Genomic DNA, 24919 nt, shown 5'->3' with positions numbered 1-24919 from the left:
TTGGCAGTCAACTAAAAACTTCACTTTTTACTTTGGGACTCGGAAACGATCGAGCAACTTGTTCAAATCAAACATTTTCATCTCCATCGAAACTGTAGACGGGACCCTCTCTAATTATTGTCTGACAGACAAGGTTTGGAGCTCGCGCCGACTCTCCTCCATCCCCCTGCCCGTTCCCTTTTCTTCCTCCTCTCCTTCTCCTCTCCTCCTCCACCTCCCATCCTCTTCTTCCTCCAGAGACGGCCATGCAAGCTGGCGTCCTTTCACTCCACAGATGTCTCTGTTCCTATAGGGCTCTCGCTGCGAGGAGATGTGTTGGCAATCCTGTGAAACACACCTAACACACGCGCCCGGGCACACACACACATTCGCAGACGCTCGCAGAAACACCCAAACACACGGTGTGATACTGCTGTTGTCGCTGCTGGAGTCGATGTCTGTGCAGACTCTCATCCTCGCTCCCTTGCTCTCTCTTTCCTTCCTTTTCCTGTGTGTCTCTGTTCAAAAGACAGAAAAGTTAAGAGATGAAGCAGAATGTGCATATGTGTATGTGTGAGTGTGTGTGTGTGTGTGTGTTTGTGTGTGTACATACAACACATTCGTGTGACAACCTGACATAGACTAGATCCGCCAGAGCTCTCAAGTTGGGTGTGAGAAGGTTGTCACCACATACCTGAGACTGGTGGGATTAACACCTGTTCTGAGCAGGATTGTGTTGTGTATGTTTGTCAATGAGCAGCTCGCTTTTTCCATTGTGGCGTTTAGCCATTTAGCTGGGATTTTATGCAAAGAAAGTTGTCGTCATGCCACAGGATGAAGTTCTCTGCTTTACGAAGAGATAATGGATGAAGGAAACACTATTGATGCCTTTGTTTGTGTAGTTAAGCGTGCATTTTTTTCCAGTTTTTTCATCAAATGTGCCTCCTGTGTATCTGTGACGCCTGTTTAGGCTAGCATGTTGCTGTGTTCTTTTCTGTTTTCGACAGTCGTGCTCTGATATGTTCACTTGCTGGCTGTACTGTTGTGTGTCACTCCGCGTCCGTGTGTGTGTGTGTGTGTGTGTGTGTGTGTGTGTGTGTGTGTGTGTGTGTGTGTGTGTGTGTGTGTGTGTGTGTGTGTGTGTGTGTGTGTGTCCACAGCATGGGAGTCCATCTGTCTCCAGGAGAGCAGCTTCCTGTTCTCTCCCTCTCATCTCTGCCACTGCAGGAACACACAACCTGGTCTGACATCCGCTCACACACAAACACACACACATACATATACACACAGGGACGCACAAACACACATGTATACATACCTTCTGTCTGTCTATCTGTCTGTCTGTTTGCCGACACACATTTGTCTGTCTGTCTTTCCGCACACATCCCCATAAAGCTCACCAAAGCCAGTCATCTGCCTTCCTTCTGTCTCTCTGTCTGCCTGTGTGTCTGCCTGTCTATTTGTCTGTCATCCAATCGGTCACAAATGATGGGGTGGGGTGGGGGGGTTTCACACATGCCATTTGGCGTCCCCAGATGAAGCTCAATAGCGTGCTAAATGGTGGGGAAACAAAATGGCTGCGACAAAGTAGCCACTGCAAAATGGAGCCTTCTGAGGGGTGTGATGTCAATGTCAATCAATCAATCAATCAATCAATCAATCAATCAACCAATCAACCAATCAATATTTATCAAACAAAAGTTATCTAATGACACTTTACATAGACTGTAGGTCTAGACTAACCTTTTTTTGTTTCATTCATAGAGGCCCTCCTTAATTCAACATGACCCAGCAGTTTGAAGCAGCAACATGGATAAACTTTCTTGCTAAAGGCAGAAACCTTGAGAAGAACCAGGGTCATCCGGAGGCAGCCATCCACTGCTCGTCCAGTCAGATGTTCAGGGATCTCTATGGCCTCCTGCACATCATGATGCTTTTAAAAACTGAAACCGTTCACTCTCCCATCGAGCCGAGCAAATTGATCGCCCTAACTGCTGGCCTGGTTGGTTTTGCAATGATTGTTCGCCGGATCTTTGTTTCCTGGAGAACAGTTGTGCTAGTGGTGTGTATGTGAGTGTAGGATGTGTAAAATGTGTGTGTGTGTGTGTCCGAGGGGGACATTGATTGCAGCTATTTCTGCTTTGCCACATGACAGATGCAGCCTGTTCACAGCAGAAACGTCAATGCCCACACCTGCTTGGGTGGTGAATGTGAGGCATCACTGACGATTGCCTCTGCGGAGCCAGACTGAGAGACTGACAAAGTAGGAGGAAGGACTTTGTTAACACACAGACATCCAGCAGAATGTGAATTATCACACCATTGGCTCTGTCTATGTCCTGGGTGTGTCTATGGTTACTAACACAGGCAGAAACATGGATGATTTCAGCCGAGAGTTGTTTATTGTTGCTACGATTGCAGTATATAGGCAAAAACAGTGCAATGTTATGAAATAAATATTTTCTTTTTTACAGTTGGTGGAAATTACTGTACGCCGCATGTTGCACCTTCATTTCCATATAGTACTATCAGTTTCCAGCTCTGCAGCAGCATGGGGCAATCTGTTGACTGTTAATTTAAAAGACAGATAACCCTATATCATATTATCCCTGCACATATGTGTCAACCACGCAGTTTGCAGATTAAAAATGAGAGAGATAGTAAGACAGAGAAAATCGTGAGGAGGACTTTTCTGGCACATTGAAATGTTTTAAATGAGGAGGGGGGAAAAAAGAGAGCCAGCCCTAAGCGTTGGGGCGTGTTTGACGCAGGTAGGATTATAGGCCCTAATAAGTTATAAATGATAGTAATGGCCATCTGTTCGCCTATAGGGAGCTCCTAGCCAGCTCTGATTTGGCACGCCGAGCCGCGGCACGACAGACACTCCTTTGAGCATTGGGCATTTAGAACGCAGCCACCTCGTGCCTGGGCATTTGCTAAATTCAGACGTGACACTCTGACAGCAGATGCTCAAAGCTAGACTTCAAGACGAGGATAAGTAGAGATTTTTTCCCTCCTCTCCAGGAGCATTATGAACACTGTAGAGATGGAACTGTCAAATGTGCGACTAATACCAACCAATTATGACGGATGGTTGCAGCGTAGGCAGAGAAAATCCACACATTGGATGGAAACGTGGGTTTAAATGGGTACAAAAACACCTGAACGCAGCAGTGCTTGGGTTGTAATGGAGTGGCTGCTTTGTCCATGGTAACTGTGGCCTCTCCATCTGTGTGTGTTTGTGCGTCAGGGCTCTGGTCTTAGCCCTGTGGCAGGTGTCTCATCCCAGTGCAGTGTTTGCAGTCTGGCCTCTTTAAGCGCTGTAGCCTGTCTGCGGCAGATTACACACACACAGGAGCAGATGGGCGCAGACCTCAGCACCCACAAACACACAAAGCAAGACCTGCCCAGCTGAATGTACTGGATCCATATGAGGGTGTGTGTGTGTGTGTGTGTGTGTGTGTGTGTGTGTGTTTGTGTGTGTGTGTGTGTGTGTGTGTGTGTGTGTGTGTGTGTGTGTGGTAAATGATGCGTACGCAACACATGTCTGTTCATTCATCTGTGTTTGCATGTACAGTATCCACATTTGCTGTATCAGAGTGTGTTTATATTTGTGTTCGTGTTTGTAGCTTCAGCATCGCTAACGACATTAGCGGGTAAACATGCTAATCCTGCTGCCCAGTGGTGAGTGAAGAAGAATCTCTTCACTTCATCTTCTACTGTACACATCAACACATGTCTAGCCCCACATCAAGGCGAGCTTAACTAGCATGGCTGGCTAAGATGTTTATCTTTGTCTTTCACAGGTTTGCTCATCAAAGCCAGGATTACTAGCGTGGCCGGCTAAAATGCTACGCGACTGCACCACGTCCTATCTTTTTTTAAATCGGATCCTGCAAGCTGGGGGGATAAAATGCTATGGCATGCTAAAAGCTAAAGTGCCTGAGGCTAAAGCTTCAGCGGAGCTTGCTGACACAAGAGTATTTGTGGAAATTCTGTTGTTAACCTAGACATCCTTGGCATCTGAAGGGTCAGATATTCCTGACGCATCACAAGCAGTATAAGATCATTATGTAAAAGCCCTCCAGTCAGATCGTTCATCAGAGAAACACTATTCCCCTTCACTGAAGCAGCAGATTTGTTTGATACTTCTTACAGTGATTATTATTGGTGTTATCTCCCCACTTTAACTGTTTACACATGTCTGGACTGCAAAAAAATGACCACATGGAAAAATAAATCTTGTAAAAAAATAAACATAGAAGACATACAGTGTGCGGATTGGGTTTTGTGCTTACTTTTAGCTGTTACGCTTACAGGACATGACATGCAGCACAAAGTCTGTTATGTGACTTTTAATGAGTTGCTATGCCTGTTAGTTAGCACAATGGTAAAACTGGGTATTTCCTATAGACTCAACTCAAAAGTTCATCTGAAGGTGTCACAAGGATGAGCACATTTTTTTTTATATACATAAGACAAACTAAACAGAGGATACAAGCCAATACTGCATTTTGAGTCAACTTCTTTTAAAAAAAAAGCAGGTGTGAGACCTTGTTGTGTTCTTTTCTTGTCTCTAAATGTTTCTGACTCTTTCTGACTGTGAGATGCAGCTGTGCTTTTACTCTGATTTGCTGCATTTTTTTCTCCTGTCACAGTCATTATCTCTAAACTGTAGCCTCACAGACACGACAAGGTGATGTCAGAAGGAACTTGTTTGGCTCTGACTAAACAGACAGGAAACATGCATACATATTCTTCACACACACACACACACACACGCGTACATACAGATGCTCCTCTGTGTGCTCCTCACAGCTGCTGTTTGATCCTTCATGTGACCACGGGCTGCAAGTCACACATGAAAAGGAGAATGTGTCATCCACAAGGCTGATATATTGGACTTATAGGCGACACTATGTGTGTTTGTGTGTGTGTGTGTGTGTGTGGATACAGCTTTGTCCCATCCCCAGCTGTGTGTGTCCTCGGGGGCTTGATGTCCAAACAGGAAGAGGTGTCAGATGTCCCAGGGATTCCTCTCTGGGACACAACAACTGGAGATCTGTCCGTCCATCTTCACACACAGTCAAACACACTTACAACACACACACACACACACACACACACACACACACACACACACACACACACACACACACACAAACTGTCATCTATACGTCACTGCAGCAGTTTGTCTTCATTCCCAAGCGGCCTGCATGCAGTTGACAGCAGCCTCCTTCCTGGAGAATGGGTTCCTCCCTCCTCATCTGCTTGCACACATACTTACACACACACACACGCACACACGCACACACGCACACATACACGCACACACACATGCATGCATACAGATCTTTACACACACCCTGTTCTGAAGCTCTGATTATGAGTAATTAGCCGACCAAACAGGTACTGCCTCTGCTAATGTCTGAGGGCACAGTGTTGAATCGAGGAGGTATAGGAAAATGTTGGGGAGGAGAAAGCTTCCTTTTTAATTGTCCTATAGCAGCTGAGTGACTTTAAGGACCAGTAGGTTATTGGCTGATTGATGCCTGACATCACATCCTTATTGTTTGATGCTTCAATTCATAGCTGTCGTGTCGAATTAGCATCACTTATCATCCTTTAAAGTGTGATTGGACATGGCTATGGTTGAGACGTGTGTTCCTGCTCTGACATTGTTCCAATTCTGTTATCCTGTTGATATTGTGTCTGTGAGAAAATGTGTGTCAGTACATGTGTGTATCCTTGTATTTGTGTATGTTGGGACACTTTTCAGCTTGATTGCCTGTGTATGTGTTTGAAAGGCCAAAATGTGGGCTAAGTGTGCGTGTTCGTGTGTGAAGGCAATTGGACCTAAGCCAAACCCTGCCAGGTCCTTTTTTGTTTGTCCTCTCAAGATTCATTCTCAAGACTCTCCTCTTGAGAATGAGAGTGTGTGTTTGTTTGAGAATGAGAGCATGCATGTGTTACAATTCACTTAGCAGACGCTTTTATCCAAAGCAACGTACATCAGAGAGTAAGTACAACACTAATCCAGTCATACACCGCCGCTGAAGCAGCGGGAGCACCGAGCAAGAAAAGTACAAGTCTGATTTACTCTCTCCTGCTAGGCTAAGAACAACAACAAAAAAAACAGACAAAAGGGACAATTTTGATGCGAAGGACCAACGGTGTGTCATCTGACCACTACAACCAAAAAAAGTTGTCAATCCATGGTACATCTTGGATTGATAGATCCCCTTACATCTGACCAATTACACACCCTGCACCCTCAAACCCAAGTTAGCTTGCTGTCTAACCACAGATATCACAAATAGGATACTATTGTAGCTTTTTCTTATTACAAAAATGATTCTCCCTTTTTTACAGTCGTATTAATACTTTAAGTTTCATTTCAGATGAGATGAGATGCGATTCAACTATATTGTCATTACACATATACAAGTATAGAGTAACAAAATGAGGTTTGGCATCTCAGCAGAAGTGCAATAAGCAGAAAGTGCAAGTCATTTACATGCTATATCTTCTGAAGTCCATCATAATAATCTCCTTGGTTTTAGTTTTAGTGCTGGGTGTTTTTCTTGACACAACTGAGCTATATGTTTGACCTCCTCTCTGTAGTTTTCTTTCTCAATGTTGGTCATGAGTCACAAGATTGCCTACTGGTGTCATCAAGGTAGCTTGTTACTTGCTTAGCATTAGCTTGGATGCTCAAATGTCAGTTAGTTCACTCTTAAAATTCAAAAGAAGTACCATCTCCTCCAGGCTTATACTTCTGCTATTCTTCAAAAGAATAAAGATGTCTAAAGTATAAACTAACATACAAACTAAAATACAGAAATAAGATATTTATAACATGTACTTCTCGTAGCAGCCAAAAAGAAAACAAGATTAAACTGACTTAAAAGAGATCCCTGAACCTTTGTGACATGGCAATTATTTGTTAAATGAACGAACATAATGGAGAGAACAACTTTTAAATCAAGGATGAAGAACGCCAAAATCATATAGTAGACTGATTATAACCCGTGGCTCATATGAAGGATGCACAGACCTTGCTGGGGAAACTGTGATGCTTTGATGGGGGAATTTGTGGTTTTAAGAATGGAATGAATTGCTTGGTATGTCACCTTTTTTTTCTGTTGGTTTACTTGACTGTTTTTCTCTGTGGTTGTTGTATTCTGTTTTTCACTAATGTTGTTTTTGTTCCCCATTGGACAATCACATTACTTTTTAGAAATATTTTCAGTTATAAATTTCACATCAGATTACAACTTGCAATTTCCTTGATTGTCTTAAACCTACATTTAATTGTTTCTCCCTTATTTTCTTCCTTATGATTTTTTAAGCTCCATTATATCGATTTTATCAGCCATCCCTGCGACCGTCTCTTTAAATGTTCCCACACTAGCCATGGCTGAACTCTTTTCCATTTCACTCATTCTTCCTTCTCACTTGCTTTCTCACCATTTCCACTGTTGTTGCTGCCTCTCTCTCTCTCTCTCTCTCTCTCTCTCTCTCTTTCTCTCTCTCCTCTGATATATTTAAACCATCCCTCTGGGGAGAACAGAAGCCCGCCTCAATCTGGAACCAATTGTTTTGTTCGGTTCACGAATCCAGAACCAAACCCTGACAAAGGAACTCTTGTAAGGGCCGCTGTGTTATTTGTTTTTGCCCGAGTTACAGATTGTGCTGTTATCAAAGTATTTATTGTGCAGTTGTGGATGCAGAGAGAGAGAGAGAGAGGCCCTGAAGCTTCACAGAACATCAAAGCTGTCACAAATACCAAGCCGGGGCCAAATGGCAAGAAATGCTGTGGGCACAAATGATACAAGCCCGAACTGCTACTGATAAGCAGCCACTTTTAAAACGCTCTCTCAGGGTTGGAATGACTGTGCTCTGCAAGTTTAGACGACTGGTTAACATCCTTGCACTTCTATCACTTGAGAGAAACCGGGCTTAGTTCTATTCACATTCAAAAAGGAGGAACTAATTGGAAAGAAGCTTGGCAATGCAAGGAAATAATATCAGACTTTGCTCTGCTTGAGTCTTCATCAGAGAAGCCTCACACAGCAGCATATGTAAGTTCAGGGAATTACACACACAAGCAGACCGCTGGAAGTCTATCCCCTGGGGGTCATCTGGGACAGGACCTCAGGCTTTGTGTGGAGGTGTGTCTGTGCGTCTGTGACAGGCTGAGCCACTCAGCTGGAAGCCTGTCAGCATATGCCAACCAGCTGAGTAATGCAGCAGAGAGTTATTTTAGCGAGAGCGGCCCCCAGACCCTGATAGGTCATCTAATGACCTTTGTGATGTTGATGAGGAGCTGCAGGAGGAGGGTCCAAAAGTGTCCACTGCCAAGTGTTAAATGTCATATGAGTTGCACTGCCAATGTTTTTTTTGATACAATAACATGAGCATCTTTGTTTCAGCCATTGTTAACTCAATTTGACCAGAATTAAAGATGGATTATGCATAGTTAATGGTGATTCTAGACTCTGTTGGGGCCCTATGCAAAAAGATTCAAATAGGGCCCCTCAGAAAGCGCTCTCATCACCGTTACTTTATAAATGAATTGAAACGGTAAACTATGGCGTTGGCACAGACCATGTTTTTTTCCGGTTACATTGTTTTACTGGTTATGAAGTGTTTACACTGTAACTGAGATTAAGTACTGTACAATTGGGCCCCAATAGGCAATATAGGTTCCCTTTTGTCATTTCAAATTTAGCACATTTTGAGCCAGTGCTGTAAATGGTTCTCAGCTGTCGGAGCCCCCTGCTGGCCTTAGGCCCCAAGCAGTCACCTACTGTGCCTGTTGACAAGCAGCGCCTCTGTGCATGGTTTACCTATAATGGCTTCAGGTAGGCTAAGGCTTTGGTGCTTTTTGATTACTCCCTGGTTTCTTGACCTCTCACGCGTCTCCCTGTGAAGTCACATGCAGCGACAGATGACAGGAGGGCTCAGATCTGGACAGAAGCGCATGAGGATCTCCGACTTCTCTTAAACCCATTAAGGCCACCTGGGTGTGTAGCCATGCGTGGCTTGAGAGATGGCCAGGAGGTGTGTGAGCTTGTGTGTATTTGTGTCCTTGTGTGTGTGTGTGCAGGCCGAGAGGTGGCCAGGAGGAGCAGGCTGTTCGGGGAGTATTAGCAGGCTCTCACATGTTGCATAACAGATTCCCCATCTTGTGAAAAAACCTGCCTGCCCGCTAAGCAGGATAGCCTTTCACTAACGCCCTCTATACTCGCACACGGACAAGTATGCATGCACACGCCCAGAACTTCTGCAACAGTTCTTTGTTTAGCTTAATGAGTGAGATGCTTCTGCTTTTCTTTGTATCATTTGCACGGATTTTACCTTCTATCAGTGATGTGTGAGAAGGAAAAAGTTGCCAGACTGGCCTCCTAACTCACGCAGGTTGAGTCAAAGCCTTAACAAATGTCATTATCCAGACCAGCCTGGGGGTGATTATGTAGTGTGCCGCTTATGGCGCTGTGTTTAGCATGGGCCTGCTGCATCCATCCAGGCCAACTGCTGTGTGTGTGTCTGTGCATATGGGCCCCGGCTTGCTCGGGGCTGTGATCCGATGGGTCCTATAACACCAAATCAAACACAGAGGGAGGCGCAGCCTGCCTGTTTCTCTATCTTAGCCTCTGTGTGTGTATGTGTGTGAGTATGTTTGAGAGCAGGGAGGGGGGGGGGGGGGTTAAGTAATAAACAAGGGCTCCATGGTGACAACAGATGCAGCTGCAGCAAAGACTGAAGTTGAGTGTCAGCAGTAAGGAGCCACTGTGTGCATGTTTGCGTGTGTGCAAGTGTGTGCGTTTGAGGGAAAAAAGACCAGCAGTAGGGGCCCAGTGAGCATCGTAAACACCAGCAGGCCATGACTTCCACAAATAGACCTCTGAGGAAAAAAAGGGAGTGGGAGAAAGATGATTCCGCGCAAAAAAAAAAGACATTTACTGGGAATGTAATGAGTTTACAATCAACAAGGCTAATAAAAAAAGCTAAAACAAGCAATCAGTCATAAATAATCAAAGCTGGAAGTGAACATTTCTTCATCCTGATGCTCTGGCATCCACTCTTCAAAATGTCAAGCCTGCGTCCTTCCTCCCCCATCACTAAAGCGGCAACAATCTATTCATCAGTCTTCATCATCTTTCATCATTATATGGTAATCCTCCCCGTTCACTCGGGGTCCGTCTTGACAGCCCCCTGCAGTGTTTCTTTCTTGTCCTGTTGTGTGCCGAGTGTGCCATCTTGATTCACACATCCTATCAGTGGTTCATAATCCCTCCTTTCTTTAAGGCTGAATAGCACACTGCTGTCTCACTTCAACGCAGAACTACAAGGCCAGATAGCGGTGCGGCAGCCTCACCAAGTTGTCTTATTGTTGGAGCACCTCTGCTCTGCAGTCCACATCCCGCCCCAGTGTGCCCCCCCCCCCCCCCCTTAACCTAGGCTATTTTCCAATATTATTTATGCAAGGACTCTCTTTAGTCCTCTCTAAGCTGGCTTTTTCAAGGCTTTTCACTGAAAGGCTAAAAACATACAAATCCGCACCCAAAACCCTCCGAAAAACCATATGGAGCACTATACCTTAATCAGAGCAGTCCCTGTTTGACTGTGTGAGTGTGTGTGTGTGTGTGTGTGTGTGTGTGTGTGTGCGCGCGCTCACTAATATTAGAATAATCCCTGGTGATTATGGGAGTGGTTATTAGGATGAATATGGCAGTGGGGTTGGGTCGGGCCGAGCTGAGCTGAGCCCAGCCTGTTGTGAGAAACAGATGTCGGTTGACCCACATCTGCCTAGCATGCTGAGACGTCGGAGTGTCAGGTCACAGCTCTGTCACCTCGGGGACACTGTACATCTGGGCCCCTGAAAGATCATTGGCTTTTTTCTCTCTTGGTTCACTTTGTCCCCTGAAAGGTGTCTATAACTGTCTCTCTGCTGCTGCTGCGTCTCCCCCTACCTGTCTGTCTCTCTGTCATAGCCACAGATACAAAGGCTCACATGTGCATGTACACACTTAGTACAAATACAAATATTTCTGGCATAAACAACACGTTTCTGACTCTGATCTCCAGATCAAAGGTTTTTGGTCAATCTGCACTCTTGGATTGTGACCCAGACTGGTAAGTCAGGGGATGTGTGAATATAAACACTCACTCGTGCAACACTGCTCGAAAGGGAAGCTGTGTGAAACTCTCGCAATAAAAATGTAATGTATCTAAAAGTCAGATTTTAATTATTGTATATGAAAACAACATATACATCTTGACTCCAATATTTCTGTTCAGAATGCCACCAGCCACCATGGTCACCTCGGACTCCATTGAGAATAAACTACATGTGATAACTGCCACAAAATGCACCTCCTTGAAAGAAATATGAAATAAACTCCCCTCACCACAGTGACCCAAGACCATTACAACCCTAGGCCCGATGCTGCATATTGTTTTCTTATGTAATTTTCCAATCACATAGCTTGTTTGTATTGCACCCCCAGCTGTCTGAATTTTCTGTTTCTTCCTTGTTTTTGTTTGAAGGCTTTTTTACTCTCCTTACTTCTAGATCTTTGGCACTGTCAGGAACCATAGCTTTGTGAAACCTTTTACATCAAAGGAGACTTTGCTTGAGATATCAGCCTGCTTGAATGATGTTGACTGTACTGATGTTCCATTCCCAATAGAGCATCTTTAAAGTATAGTTTTGAAGACTTTGTTAGGAATTTAAGTGACATATTGTGGACCTTTTCAAAGCAATATTTGCATTTTGTCTGTTTTTGGTAGTGGCTGAAGTTGAGTGGTTTAGTTTTGTAGTTCTTTGGAAAACATAAAAGAAAGACGTAGCAGGCAGTTCTGCAGTAAGATAGTTACAACACAACCGCACGCTTGAGAATTCTGCGCTGGCTTCCAGTGACAAGAGAAAGGAGAGAAGCACAGATTTCCTCATGTCCAAACCAAACATTGTGGCTTTAAGTTATGGTTGCATTTACTTGAAATGATGCGGTAGACCAACATTGAGAATCAGTGAGCGCTAATTGAAAACAGCTTGCCGGAGCTCCAGTGAATCCTGACTGTGGGACTGAGTCCCTTTTTTCCCTATAGTGCTCCAATGTGCTGGTTCTCTGGTCATTCCTCCATGTTCCCAGGAGGCCTGAAGGGTTACGATCCAAGATATTATGCGGATGACTCATATGGCCCTTTCTGGCAGTCAAATAACAAGTTCACACAACGTCATGTTGCCTTTTTAGGAGTGGGACATCAAAATTTTGATTTCCCTAGATGGATTGCTGCATGGTGACACCTTAATCGAAAGTGAATGGAGGCAATTTACACTCCCTGTTAAAGACACAAGCAAACTTTAGGAGGTTACATAATCACATGTTGGTTTAGTTGTCTTTATTTATCAGTTTGCATGACCTTGGTGCATAACTTACGTAAATAGCCAGTGTGCGCTCACATTCTTTATATTCTTTCTTTCAGTCTTTCTCATTTTTCATTGTCTAATTTCTCTCGCCTGCTTCCTCTCCTTCCTCCTCGTCCTTCTCTCTCTCTCTTTCAGCAAGATTAAGGCCCGTCCGTGTCATCCCATAGGGCAGAGCGGTTTGAGTGACAGCCGGGTTCAGCGTCTTGACACAGGTCCGTGCCCCCGTCATCATCGCTGATCGTCCCATGCTGGCCCTCAGAGTGACAGGCGCCTGCAGAGCCATTTACTCCCATTGCGGACAGAAAAAAAGCCCTCCTCGATCACTGGCTTTCACCGGCATTTTAGATGCCCCCCTTACCTCTCAGTCATAAATTACTTTCAGTTCATCTACCCTTGTTCCATATTCTCCATTAAAAAATGGTGATTCATTTGTCCCCTCCCCCTTTCTGCTCCTCTTTTTGACCTGCTCTAATCATCCTCTGATATCACCTTTCTTCTGCAGAGTACGAGCCATTATCGATCTCAAAGAACCTGCCCGATATTAATTAGGGGAATAACTGTTTGTAAGTTAACACTGATAAGCCACTATCATTGAGAGGGACATAACAGATGGGGTGCTTAGCTCTCTTTTGGGAAGTCTGACATGAGTCACAATGGAGCTGTTTGATTTTTGAGCTTGATCTTTTTGTAGCTTCAGTAACCTTACAAAACAGTTCAGCAGGAATTGTTTCCTAAACCGCTCCACATAGGAGTTGACGAATCCTGAAGTGATAGTAGTACAGAGAAATGAAACAGAAAACGCTGCTTGCACTGGTTTGTGACTGAAATGAAGTGTCACTTTTGTTTTGATTGATGTAGTGTGACTGTGAACAGACCTGCTGGCTGAACAAGCTTTACTCACTGCCCTCAGACACAACGTACCATCGCCTGATTCCGGCCAATAATGTCACGATGTGTTGGAATTTTTTACATGTCAAAAAAGGGCCACATGTTTTCTGTTTTATTTGTTAACTTTGTATACTTGCCTCCGAAGTGTTCAAAGGGCCAATGTGAACCTCTGACACATAGCGTTTAAAATTTGTACTGCAGTCCAGTTTTAAAACATCAGAGAGAGAGCTGTCTCCACCCCCTCCTTCCTAAAGTCCATGAGCACGCAGGTTGTCTTTTCTAATCTTTTTATTCACTCTTGAATTTTGGAACTCCCTGGCTACAGAAAAATGTCCTGTAACAAGAAGACTTGATGCATATACTGTATATGCGGCTTGGTCATTTCTGCTCTGTCTTTTATGGGGCTGCAAAAATGCGAATCACAGCAAGGCCTCTCATTCTTAATCAAAGATGCGGGTTGTTGTTCGCATTATAATATGATAGTGTGGTCATGATGAACTTACATCTTGTGTGTTTGATAGAGAGAGAGAGAGAGAGAGAGAGAGAGAGAGAGAGAGAGAGAGAGAGAGCACAGAAGGACAGGAGGGCATCAGATGAGTACAGACTGTTTCCACCTGCCAGGTGCCTGGTCTCTAATCCCCCCTCTCTTACTGATTAAACACACACACACACACACACACACACACACACACACACACACACACACACACACACACACACACACACACACACACACACAGACGCACAAACAGGCGCAACAAGGTCATCTCTCTGTCAACCATACAATAGCGCTGTGTGTACCCATCTGGCCCACATCCTAAATACTTCCTCTTTAGAAAGCAAATAAAAAAGGAGAAGAGATCCAAGACTTGGTGCCTGAGAAACAGGCCGTCAGTATTCTAATATTATTCTTACTACCCAGTGATTTATTTACCACTATTTTATCTAGTTATTTCTTCTGTATCATTCTGTCCTGAAATTACTTTTTAATGTATGAAATCAGAACATCTTTTAAGGACACTTATTTGTATCCTTGTACCACCCTTTCTTTCTTTCTTTCTTTCTTTCTTTCTTTCTTTCCGTCGAGGTTTATCTCTGGCACTGGAGAAGCTCCTCCTGTGGTGAGTCATATCAATCTGACAATATTTTATGCTGGGAGTACGGCTCTTTGATATCTTGAGGATAAGAAGGCTTTTGTGGAGACATTGACACCATTTCTCCTCCTTCTTCTCCTCCTCTTCCCTCTCCTCCCACTCCTCTGCTTTTCCTTCCCCTGAGGAGGTTTGGCTTCTTCTGCCCCCTCCGACTGCTTTTATGTCTGACGGGGTTCTGTGCGGTGGAGGTGAAGACGAGGTCAAACGACTTCAAACGCTGCGAAGAAACATCACATTGTAAATGAATAAAGATTGATGCAACAATGTTTGTGCACACTTGACTAAATATATCTGAACATCTTTGTCTTGAAACTGTAATACATTATTGAAGATCCTGTTAGTATGACACAAACGTGTAAATGTTTCCACTCAACATAACATATAATGCTGTCTAGGTGTGCTGGATCTGCATTATTTACTGTATTTAGTATTGCAGCAGGGTGTGATATATCTTAACTATAGACCCTGTATGTGTGTGGTTTGATCTACATTTTGATAGCATAGGAATTCCACATGGTGCCAGGCTGTCTGCAGCATCTCCCCTCCTCACCTGTTGAAGCTGTGATTAGATACTGTCAGCCCTAAGGCCACATACAGGTAGAGCACAGTGGAGCTCTAGCTTTCCCTTTTTCTGTGGGATAGGAGAGAAGTGGTGAACTCCACAAACTGCAGACCGCGCTGAAAGTTTGTGTCACACTAATGAGCAATCTGTCAACAAGTGTGCACTACAGGGAACTTGGAAAAAAAAATATAAAAATGTTGAAAACAAGAAGGAAAGATTATATGGTGGAAATCCTTGTAAGTCTTCCCCTCCCAACCCTCAACTCCCGCAGCTGAGGTCTTGATTTCAACACTTTGTATTTTCACCAACACATCGTAAGTTATTTATTTGTACAATATCAGACAGATAAAAGAAGCTGATTGGCAGTTTTATGGGGCTTAATGTTCTGTAACTTTTTCGTTTTTCCGATGAAGAACAAAAAAAGGCAAGAAATGGGGAAAATTCATAAAAAAAAGGAATAAGCTGACATTTATCCAGTTTTTCTATAATAAATCGTTTAACTATTTCCTTGTCTGTGCCACATTTTCCCTTTCAATGACTAGTTTGTTAGCAATACGTGTCAGAATTAGTAAACAATAGTACATTCAATTTAGTTCTCACCCACAGCTAAATTGAGTTTATTTTTTGGCCTCATTGCCTCCCGTAGTGACACGTGCACAGGCGGAAGTTAGTTTGAGATAGTTCAGGTCAGTTGACAAGTAGTTCTTATATATTTTAAAGTAAATGTTTGAAGTTTTTCTTTTCCCCAGTATTCAAATCATCAACATAAATGTATTCTGTTATCAGTTTGATTCATTAAAAAAAAAACCTTAGCGGAATTTGAAAATTCTCTAACCAATATTAAGCTTACGTCCTTTGGCTAAAAAAGAAAAACATAGCGCCTCTCATTGTCAACAACGACCCTGCTAGACAAGGTTCGTTATCATGGCCCGAAGGCATTAAATGACGACTAACACTTTGTTAGCTAACCAAGGTCGATTTTATTCTCCTCTGCTTTTCAAGTCTTCTCTTCTCTAAAGTTGTCTTTGGAATTTTGTGTTAGCTAAAGAGCCCTTGGACATGCTTAGCTCCAGCAGGGTTAAGTTTAGTATATTGACACCCCCAAAAACAAATATAACCTTGTCCAATGACTTCATACAATCATGTGTCAATCACTTTGTGAATCACTGATATTTACACTTTACCCAGCACAACAACAGTGAGGTTACTGGAATTACTCTGCGCTGCAAACACTGCTGCAAAAACAAATTGACAAAGTTTATATCTATTTCTCTACATAATACGAAGAACAAAGTTAACATTTTTTGAAGGTGACTATTTCTTAAATACAAAATAGTTAATACCTCATCACCTCACTCAGCTACTGAGTTGTGGTGGAGGTAATGATATATCAAAATGTTGGCACATAAATCATCTGGCAGACTACCTACCAGTAGGTAAGTAATAAAATGTGTCTTTGCATTTAAGGTGGATACCTTTTATATATAATTGCTTTTAGCCTAAAGGTATCATAAAACAGCTATATCATCACCCCTGCGGTCTCTTACAAAAGAAGATTTGTGATTGTGCGCTGAAGGGGCCCGTCTTGCAGGCAGGGAGGCTGACAAAGTAGTTCTGACCCTGGGCTGAGTCTTGTTGTGGCGCTGGCGTCTCTGGAGGGCTTGTCTGGATGTTGGCTGTGCTCAGTCTGGGCCGCACTGCACTCTAATCACCCTGACACTGCACTTACAGGGCTGACAGCTATGGCGCCATGAGAAGCAGAAAGAAGGAGAGAGAGAGAGAGAGAGAGAGAGAGAGAGATTGTGTACACGTGACATGGCCCACCTTGGCTCTCCACTTGTTCCCTCTCAAGATAATCACTTTGTATTGATTTTCTTGGAGCACAGACATCCCTGTTACCTTTCAACCTCCTAATGCTGCCTATCAAAATATCCAAGGGCCACAGCGTACAGACTAGTTACCTATTACCTCTTCTGATCCACTTAATAATTAATTATGAATGCGAATGAGAGAAGCAGCCGCAGGCCGTCATTTTTGCGACGTGATCAATAATGAAACTTAATATAAGGCATGCATTTTATCTACTCCCTTTGAAAAGAATCAGGCCTATTGAGTTGGAGTGTGGTGAAACATAAACCCAAACTCAGTGTGCGAGTATGCAGTCCATGCTTCATTCCTTTACAGCTTGTATCAGTGAGCTGAGGCGTCACAGCCGGCGCCCTCTGCTACTTACCTAATTAGCTCTAGGAGCCCTTGCATTATTAACAGACCCCCTAAATCATTCAAAGGGGCCCTAATGTGTGTGTGTGTGTGTGTGTCTGTGTGTGTGTGTGTGTGTGTGTGTGCATAAGGGTACACACAGAGGGGGTATGGAGGATCACTGTGATAATGTCCCTCCCTATTCACGACATGTCAGACGTAATTATTCACCCTGGGAAGACACGGGTCCAGAACACTGGTAATGGCACTCTTCTTATACCCTCCTCCCCCTCCCCCTCTCCTTCCTTCCTCCCTCTCCTCCCCTCCCCTTCCCTCCCTCTGCTTTTATGACTGACAAGGTGCTAGATGGCTCAGACACACTCTATGGATAGACAAATAGGAGAGGACGGTCAGTATTGTTAGACAGGAATGTTCATGTTACAAAGGTCACATGCTAATGTGGCGAGATCAGCAGGAATAGACTGATAATGTTTGTTTTATTATGTACATGGATCTCATTTGCGTATGCAGCTATGTCATTTGTAGGCCTCATTTGGTTATATTAGTTGTAATGCAGTGTTCATATATAGTACATTACTGTGATAACAGCATGAGTGTCATTTAGCTGCTTTAACCACTGCATGACTCTCGTTTGTTGCTCTTGTGCAACTGAAATGCTTAATGGGAAACAAAGACTGAAACAAAATGCAGCTGAATCATGTTCAGCAGAATGCGGTTGTTTTCTTTAGGTTTGGCAGATGGAAGTGGTTCAGGTCCTTTTGTCAGCAAGACACAAATGAAAAGTCAATATGCTGTACATCACTTCCTCCCTCTCAGCCAATAGCTGTAGTGTAGGGGGTGTGTGATATTGTTCTCTATGAGATAATATTTGGCTAGGCTGGCGACCAGGAGTGCTTGCCCTGGTAATTCCACATGTGTTTACAGGAATGTGACTGTTTCCTGAAGCCCTGTAGCTCTGCTATGTGGGATGAATTCCAAAACATCGCTCCTGCTCTAAGCGGCATGGTTCATTCTACCACAAAGATTTACACAGAGGACAAGGACAGGATGGATTTTATGTACTTGACAATATTTGTGATACATTTCGCCTATCCGCCACTGTGGTTGGTGGATTCAAAAATCTAGCTGCCACTCTCTCTTTTTTTCAGCAGTCACTTTATTTTAATTGACATCATTGTGTAATGATGTATAGTATGATCATCAAGGCTTATAGTATTCAAGTGATAGGCACCACTGTGTCCAATAGGTTGACAAAATTCACCCTTCATTGCACAAAAACACCCGATTTTGGCGCACATTTCCCACACTGGTATTGGTAAAATAATTAAGTGTACTAAAAGCTTTCTTTGCTTCAACCTCAGTTTATTTACAGAGATTGTCCTCATTGGTGCGATTAAAGTATTTATTTGATTTAGGATTCAAAAGTCATTAAGAGTATTTTTAGTGCAAATCTTATATCTCTTTTTGTTAAATATCATTGGTACTTTGTATTAAGAAAAACATTTTGTTGATTTTTTTTCAGTTACTTAACAAAACCAAAAATATTATGAAGGGTAATTTAAATGTATAAAGAAAAGAATACTATATATACTGCATTTTTATTGTAAAATAAATCATTGTGAAATAAAAATATCAAATTTATTCATAATTTGACTTGGATCTCTGCGGTATAAAAATGTAAGAACTCATTTTTATTTCTGAATCATATAGTGAAACCAGCATCTGTAGTGTTTTTGTGTCCGTTTTACTGTATTGTATTTTTTATTTTTGAAAAGAGAGCATTTTTTATGAAATGATTGATAAAAGTAGTTGAACAATCAGCAAAACACGAGAGATCAGATGTGTTTGGTTTAATCTTATTTTATCATTTTTATTCTATATATTTTATTCCATCAAACAGTTCGATTAAGGGTAAAGGGTCGTTTTAAAATGATACTTTTGGGGGGCATTTGCTTATAGTTACTTTTAACACAGCCTTTTATAATTTTTCTTGAAACATAGAAAAGGGGGCATTATGAATAGGAAATTGATTCCAGTGATGGTAATTCAGACCAATTTGGCATAGCATTAGCGCTAAAGGTCCATGATTGCATATTGTGCAAACCAAGGTGTTACAATAGGACAGTGGACATGCCCAACACTGCCTGTGAGTATACTTGTGAATAAAGCTTCAGTCTTTTGGCAAACAAGTATTTCAGAGCACAAGCGGCAGACAGGCAGTACTGTTCTTCAGAAATGTTCCAGCATAACTTTGTCACATTTTTTTTTGAAGAGAGGGGGTGAGAGGGTAAGTAGATTACAGTTTTGTTTTAACTGCATATGCCGGGGTGGAAAAATTCTGATGGGAACTGTAATGGGGAAAAGAATTAGACGAGATAAAAGTCTCAAGATGTCGGAGGAGTAGGAGTGGGAGAGAGGGAGAGCAAAAGGCTCCTTTACATCGTTAATCCGCCCCTCCCCCCTCTGTTTCAATTAAGAAAATTACTTTTTAGTTCAATTAACAATAATTCACGGTTAACTGAATAAAGTTTATTACACAATCAATGCGACAACAAAGAAAGTGAGAGGTACACACATACACACTTACACACACATACACAGGACCCTCGTTTTTGGAGCAGGTGTCAGGGCCCCTGATCTATTGACCCTGACAGTCTTTGGTGAACTGTGGGTGGAGGATTCTTAATGCTGCTGAGGGCCTGATGCTGGAGGTCGGGGGAGGACGATGTCTGTTACCGGATGTTAGGGAAAAATGTGTCATTGCACTCTTAGATGGAGGGGGCCCCCTCTATCCTCTATCCTCGGCCTCAGGCGGCAGCTTGCATCGCAGCGATTAGCTCCCAAACACAGACAATAACACTAGCAGCCACATTGTCATAATCGCCATTATCCCCCTCCACCACCATCATCACAAAAACATGGCAGGGATTCATTTCGGGAAGCTTCCACCCTCTTTTATGCAACTACAGATGAGCTGTCTGCCTATAAACATTTAGGAAAATATAGCATACAAACTGTCCCCTTTTACATTTAGATCCAAAACAATCAAGTGTTCTCTGCCTCATCCCCCTTTGTTCCATCCCTCGTCCTCTTCTCCCATCTCTCCCCCTTCTTTCTCCCCCCTCTCTGAAATGATTTACACTGCTACAATTATTGGGTAATCTCCACTGTCATTACTCTTAACATCTGCTCTGTCACAATGCTAAGGGCTTTTGGCTGTGCTCTGCGATGGTTATTCTATGTGCTTACAGTCCTGTGATGCTCACAGACAAACCCTCCTTATCCACTGCCTTCATTCTTTATATGCTTTCTGCATTACAGAGATGAAATGGCTTTTGTATGAATGCAGAGTGTGGTGGAATGACTTGTTTGTGTAAGAGTTGTTCTTATACTGATATCAGTATGGGTTTTTACTTGCTGAAAATTAGGCTGAGGTGGTACCCCTTTAAGGCCATGTTTACATGACGACTACATCTAAAAAAAACAACCTTTTTTGCGTTTTGGGTGCCTGAAAACGGAAGGTTTTGACAATGGGTCCAAGGTTGTAAACTTTTGGAAACGGCACCATCTCTGGCCCCATGTTAACCCTTAAAATGCTGCTCTGTTCAAAAACGGAATCACGCAAATGCGCATTGCAGTTAAAAACCATAGCTTTGTGTTAGCAGGCTCTTGGCACATGCGCATTAAGCTTCCAGTCAACAGTCATGCGTGAGTAGGTGGACTGCAACAACAATGGTGGACTCCTGAGTTCAGTTTGTGCTGCTCACTACCAGTCAACATTTTCTTTAAATGAACTCTCTTTGTAGTTTCAGGTCCCTTGGAGTATCAACCCCATCCCATCTTCTGTCCATACAAACATTCCTGTTTTAGCCATTTCTAGCATGAATACTACCACTTTTGAGCAGTTTATGTGGAGCCAAAATCGTGGTTGTCTGTACTAAAAGTAAAAACAAAAAAACATGCAGTTATCAGGATCCTTTCATGTAAATATGGCTGTGTGTACTCATTTGCATACCTTGTGGATTGGCCTTACCAAACTCTATTTACAAGAGAGAGTTTGCATGTGTACACAAGTGCAAAAAATCCAAATTTTCTATTTAATATGAATTATTTTGTCTCTCTGTGTATCTATTGTTGAAGTTAATGAAATCCACTACGGAAAGCTACTATAGTCCAACTTAACAGACACAAACGTTTCACAGCTGTCTTACATGAATGATCCCTCTGCTGGCGTGCGTTTGGATATCTGGGTAGATTACTCAAATTTTTGGATTATGATACAGTGCTGCCACCACACCGGCGTAATGCTGTAAATACAGTCAGACAATTGGGGCCGTTAGATAGCCTAACGGTTATGTCGAACAATCCATGTATGGAGGCTATCGTCCTCCAAGTGAGCCGCCTGGTTTGGACTTCAACCATCGGTTCCTTTCCTGCATGTCATTGTCAACTCTCTCTCTCAACATCTCTAGTAAGTGTATCTCGAGGTAAAGAGCCAGCTTATATACTTGAGTCAAAAAATGAACAATCTGTGAAATAGAGGTGGGAAAAAAGATTGATTTATGTAAAAATCGAGATTCTTCTCTTCTAAGCTTTAAAATCGTTTAATAACTTCAAAAATCGATTTAAATGTTTTAAGTTTAAAAAACTAATGTACTAATTCATGAATAGACTTTGAATACATGGATCAATAAATCCAGAATAGTTTTGAATCGAAAATCAATTCTGAATCGAATCATGACTCCAAGAATCAAAATCGAATCGTGAGACACCCAAAGATTCCCAGGCCTACTGTAAAATATCAGATCTTATAAATAAATTCTATTTTTTCCCTTATAAAGCAGAAAAAAAAAATGTTCACCCTCTTTCCTCGTGTTTCTGTCTGTCTGCCTCTGAATGAATGAATAACAAGCAACCAGCCAGCGGACAGGCTGTTAAGCAGGCTAACCTTTAGTGAGCAGGGAGAGGAACATTGAGAGATTTCCATCAGATTACCCTCTCCAATTTCTATTGTGTGTGATAGCCCCCGTCGAGGCATCCCCCCCCCCCCCCCCCCACCCCTCCTCACGCAGCAAATTGGAACCATTTGGTATTCAGATAACGGCAAACAGCTCAGATCTACTGGAACAATAAGCGCTTTCCAACTGATTGGCCACCTGGACTAAGCTGCGCAAAGACAGTCTTGATAGTCGTCACTTCTTTCAACAACACTCAATTGCCAGTGGTGGTTTCATTTTCCTGACAGTTTCTAAAGAGGTTTCTAGTCAAACCTCCCACTCTGGTCGCTATTGATTGACCTTCATTTTCTTCACAAATCAGATGTCACAGCTAAGCAACGGTTGCGTCTTCTGTCTAAGATATATATACTCTATAGCATTCAAATGTGAGTTTAAACTTTTATTTTCACCCCGGCTAGAGGATTGGAATGACATGGGTCCATTACAATGTGATTGAGATGGATGACCTGTTTTATTATCTGTGTTTTGTATGTATGTGTATGCGTGAATTTGCTCCCAGAGTGCTGAGGGAACACATTGTGACCCTGGTTGTATTTGGCCACCAGAGGCCACGCTGGCAAACGCTGAAATGATGATAAAGGACAAGGGGCCCTGATGGCAAAATGTGGATTAATGAAGCTCAGATAGAATTAATAGCCATGACATCCCACAACAGCGGAGCAGCTAAATGAGAATATGTCATGGGTGCACCAAAGTCTCTTCGCTTGTTTCTCTTTCAAGGTGAAAGTGGGAGTGAAGAAGGTCATGTTTAATCGTTCAGCTTACTTAAGTAAACTTGTTCATACTTGACAACAGAAAAAATTGAAGCAGTGTTTCACAATAGCAAAGTGTTTAGTTTCAGAGTTTCTTGGAATAATATTCATCATAGGCTTGTTTTGAGTACCAATGCAGTAAGCAATGTGACTCAGGCACAAGGGCACTAAGTAGGGCTTCCTACTCAAGTTCCTCAGTGCAAGAAAAACCATTAGTCAACCTGCATTTCAACGAATATCTACTTTTTCTTTAGCAGTATCATCAAACACAGTGCAATGCATTAGCAACGGCACGACGGCCTGTAAACTTGATCAACTTTGTCTGAAATTCATTGTGTACTGTGTACCTTGTCCTTGAGTATTTTTCTGGTATTAGAACTTTGCTCAGAGGTCTCCTCTTCTCCAGAAGAGTTGGACACAAATATTAAAACAGGTAAACAACCTGAGTAGATTTTGATCATTGAAAATAAGCATTTTTCCAGTGCTCTTTGGTGGGCACTTGATGTTAGCAGGGGCTATAAGCCAAGCTGCAACTAGCTTGTAGCTCAGAATATTTTTCGGTCAAGGTCTCTTTGAAGTTCATCATTCTCATGGGTTTTAACCGGGAGCTGAAGTCTCCACAGAGGTCTCATCCAATCCAAAACAAATTGATCTGGCGATTAAAACTATAGGATTGCAGTTTTGAGCATCTATTCAAATATGGAGAATATTTAATAAAAGTTAAACATATCAAACAATAATGGTGTTACTGCTCGGTTGCAATGTCTCTCTGAGCCTCAGATGTTTCTCCCAGCAGCTGCACAGAATACAGATTCAACCCCCTGAAGTTTTTGTTTGGCTGTTTGAGGATAACAGTTGCTGGACCGACTTGTCTTCTCTTTGATTTCACCACCTGGTCCGTTGTTCAGTTGGTGGTCTTTCACTTCTACCTCCTGCGGGCTACAAACATCCCGTCCTGTGTGTGTGCTCGCACACTAGCACACCTGGACAACTTATTAGCATGTTAAGTCAGGAACTGGAGAATGGTTTAGCTCCAGGTGGTGATCAGTCATTTATGTGTGATCAGTTCTGCAGGTAAATGTTTACCTCAGACTGGTTAGACATTACTGCAGCCTGGAGGCTAAGCTCATTAAGGTGTCTCTGGAAGTCTTTTGTAACAGTTTTTTTGGTATTTGTAACTGTGGTGGCTCATGATAAAGTCTCGTTTGTTTCTTTAAGAACTGGAAAAAGTGCAAACAAACGGGCAAGAGCTAAAGCTTTAAATGTAAACACAAGGTCATTTGGACATTCAGAAAATGGTTTAAAGTCTGCCATGTTTTACATTTTAGTATCAAGTTGCATGAAAGTACACCACATAGTTGGATGAAAAAAAAAATGATTTAGAGAAACACGAAGGGGAAAGCAGTTCATAGAGTTCCCTCCAGAGCATCTTGCTTTCTAAGAAAACAGAAGAATGTGTTTTCTTCTTATGTTTAGTCCGAGGGGAGACTACGGGGAGTGAGAGGAAGAATCAAAAAGGGGTTTGAATTACAGTTCAGATACGCATAATAATCCTCTAACATACTGTTCTTTATTCTGACACAGGAGATCCTCTCAAAGTGGGACCAACCAGCTGCTCGACAAACAATCCTCCAGGCCATGAACCCACTGTCTGTCCTGCAGTAAAGGTACAATCATGTTATATTAATACACAAATACACTTCTAGGAAAAGTAAGGTTAATAACATCTGACTTGAACTCTTGTTGTTTCTGTTCATTTAGTTATCCACAAAAATACGTCCTTTCTATGCCAAAATAAAGGGGATGACAGGTAGGTTTCTCCTCCTCTCCTAATCCCTATGAGGACTTTTTTTTCTTTACCAAGTGTGCTTGACCTCATCATGTTAAAGACCCATTACGCCACCTTA

At 42.5% G+C, this 24919-nt stretch overlaps 1 long non-coding RNA gene across 1 annotated transcript in view; it reads left to right on the top strand.

Moving 5' to 3' along the window:
• LOC136177015 (uncharacterized) overlaps positions 1 to 15890 on the top strand; it is a 32401-nt gene extending 16511 nt beyond the window's left edge. Inside the window, exons 2-3 of the long non-coding RNA XR_010664667.1 lie at positions 12554 to 14427; positions 14588 to 15890. This is a non-coding gene — a long non-coding RNA (uncharacterized lncRNA). The remainder of the gene's footprint in view (positions 1 to 12553; positions 14428 to 14587) is intronic.
• Positions 15891 to 24919: the final 9029 nt, after the last annotated feature.

The sequence above is a fragment of the Labrus bergylta genome, chromosome 18 (assembly GCF_963930695.1).
Source record: "Labrus bergylta chromosome 18, fLabBer1.1, whole genome shotgun sequence".
Lineage (NCBI taxonomy): Eukaryota > Metazoa > Chordata > Actinopteri > Labriformes > Labridae > Labrus > Labrus bergylta.
The sequence above is the reverse complement of the archived record's forward strand: the minus strand, read 5'-3'. Positions and strand labels throughout refer to the sequence as shown.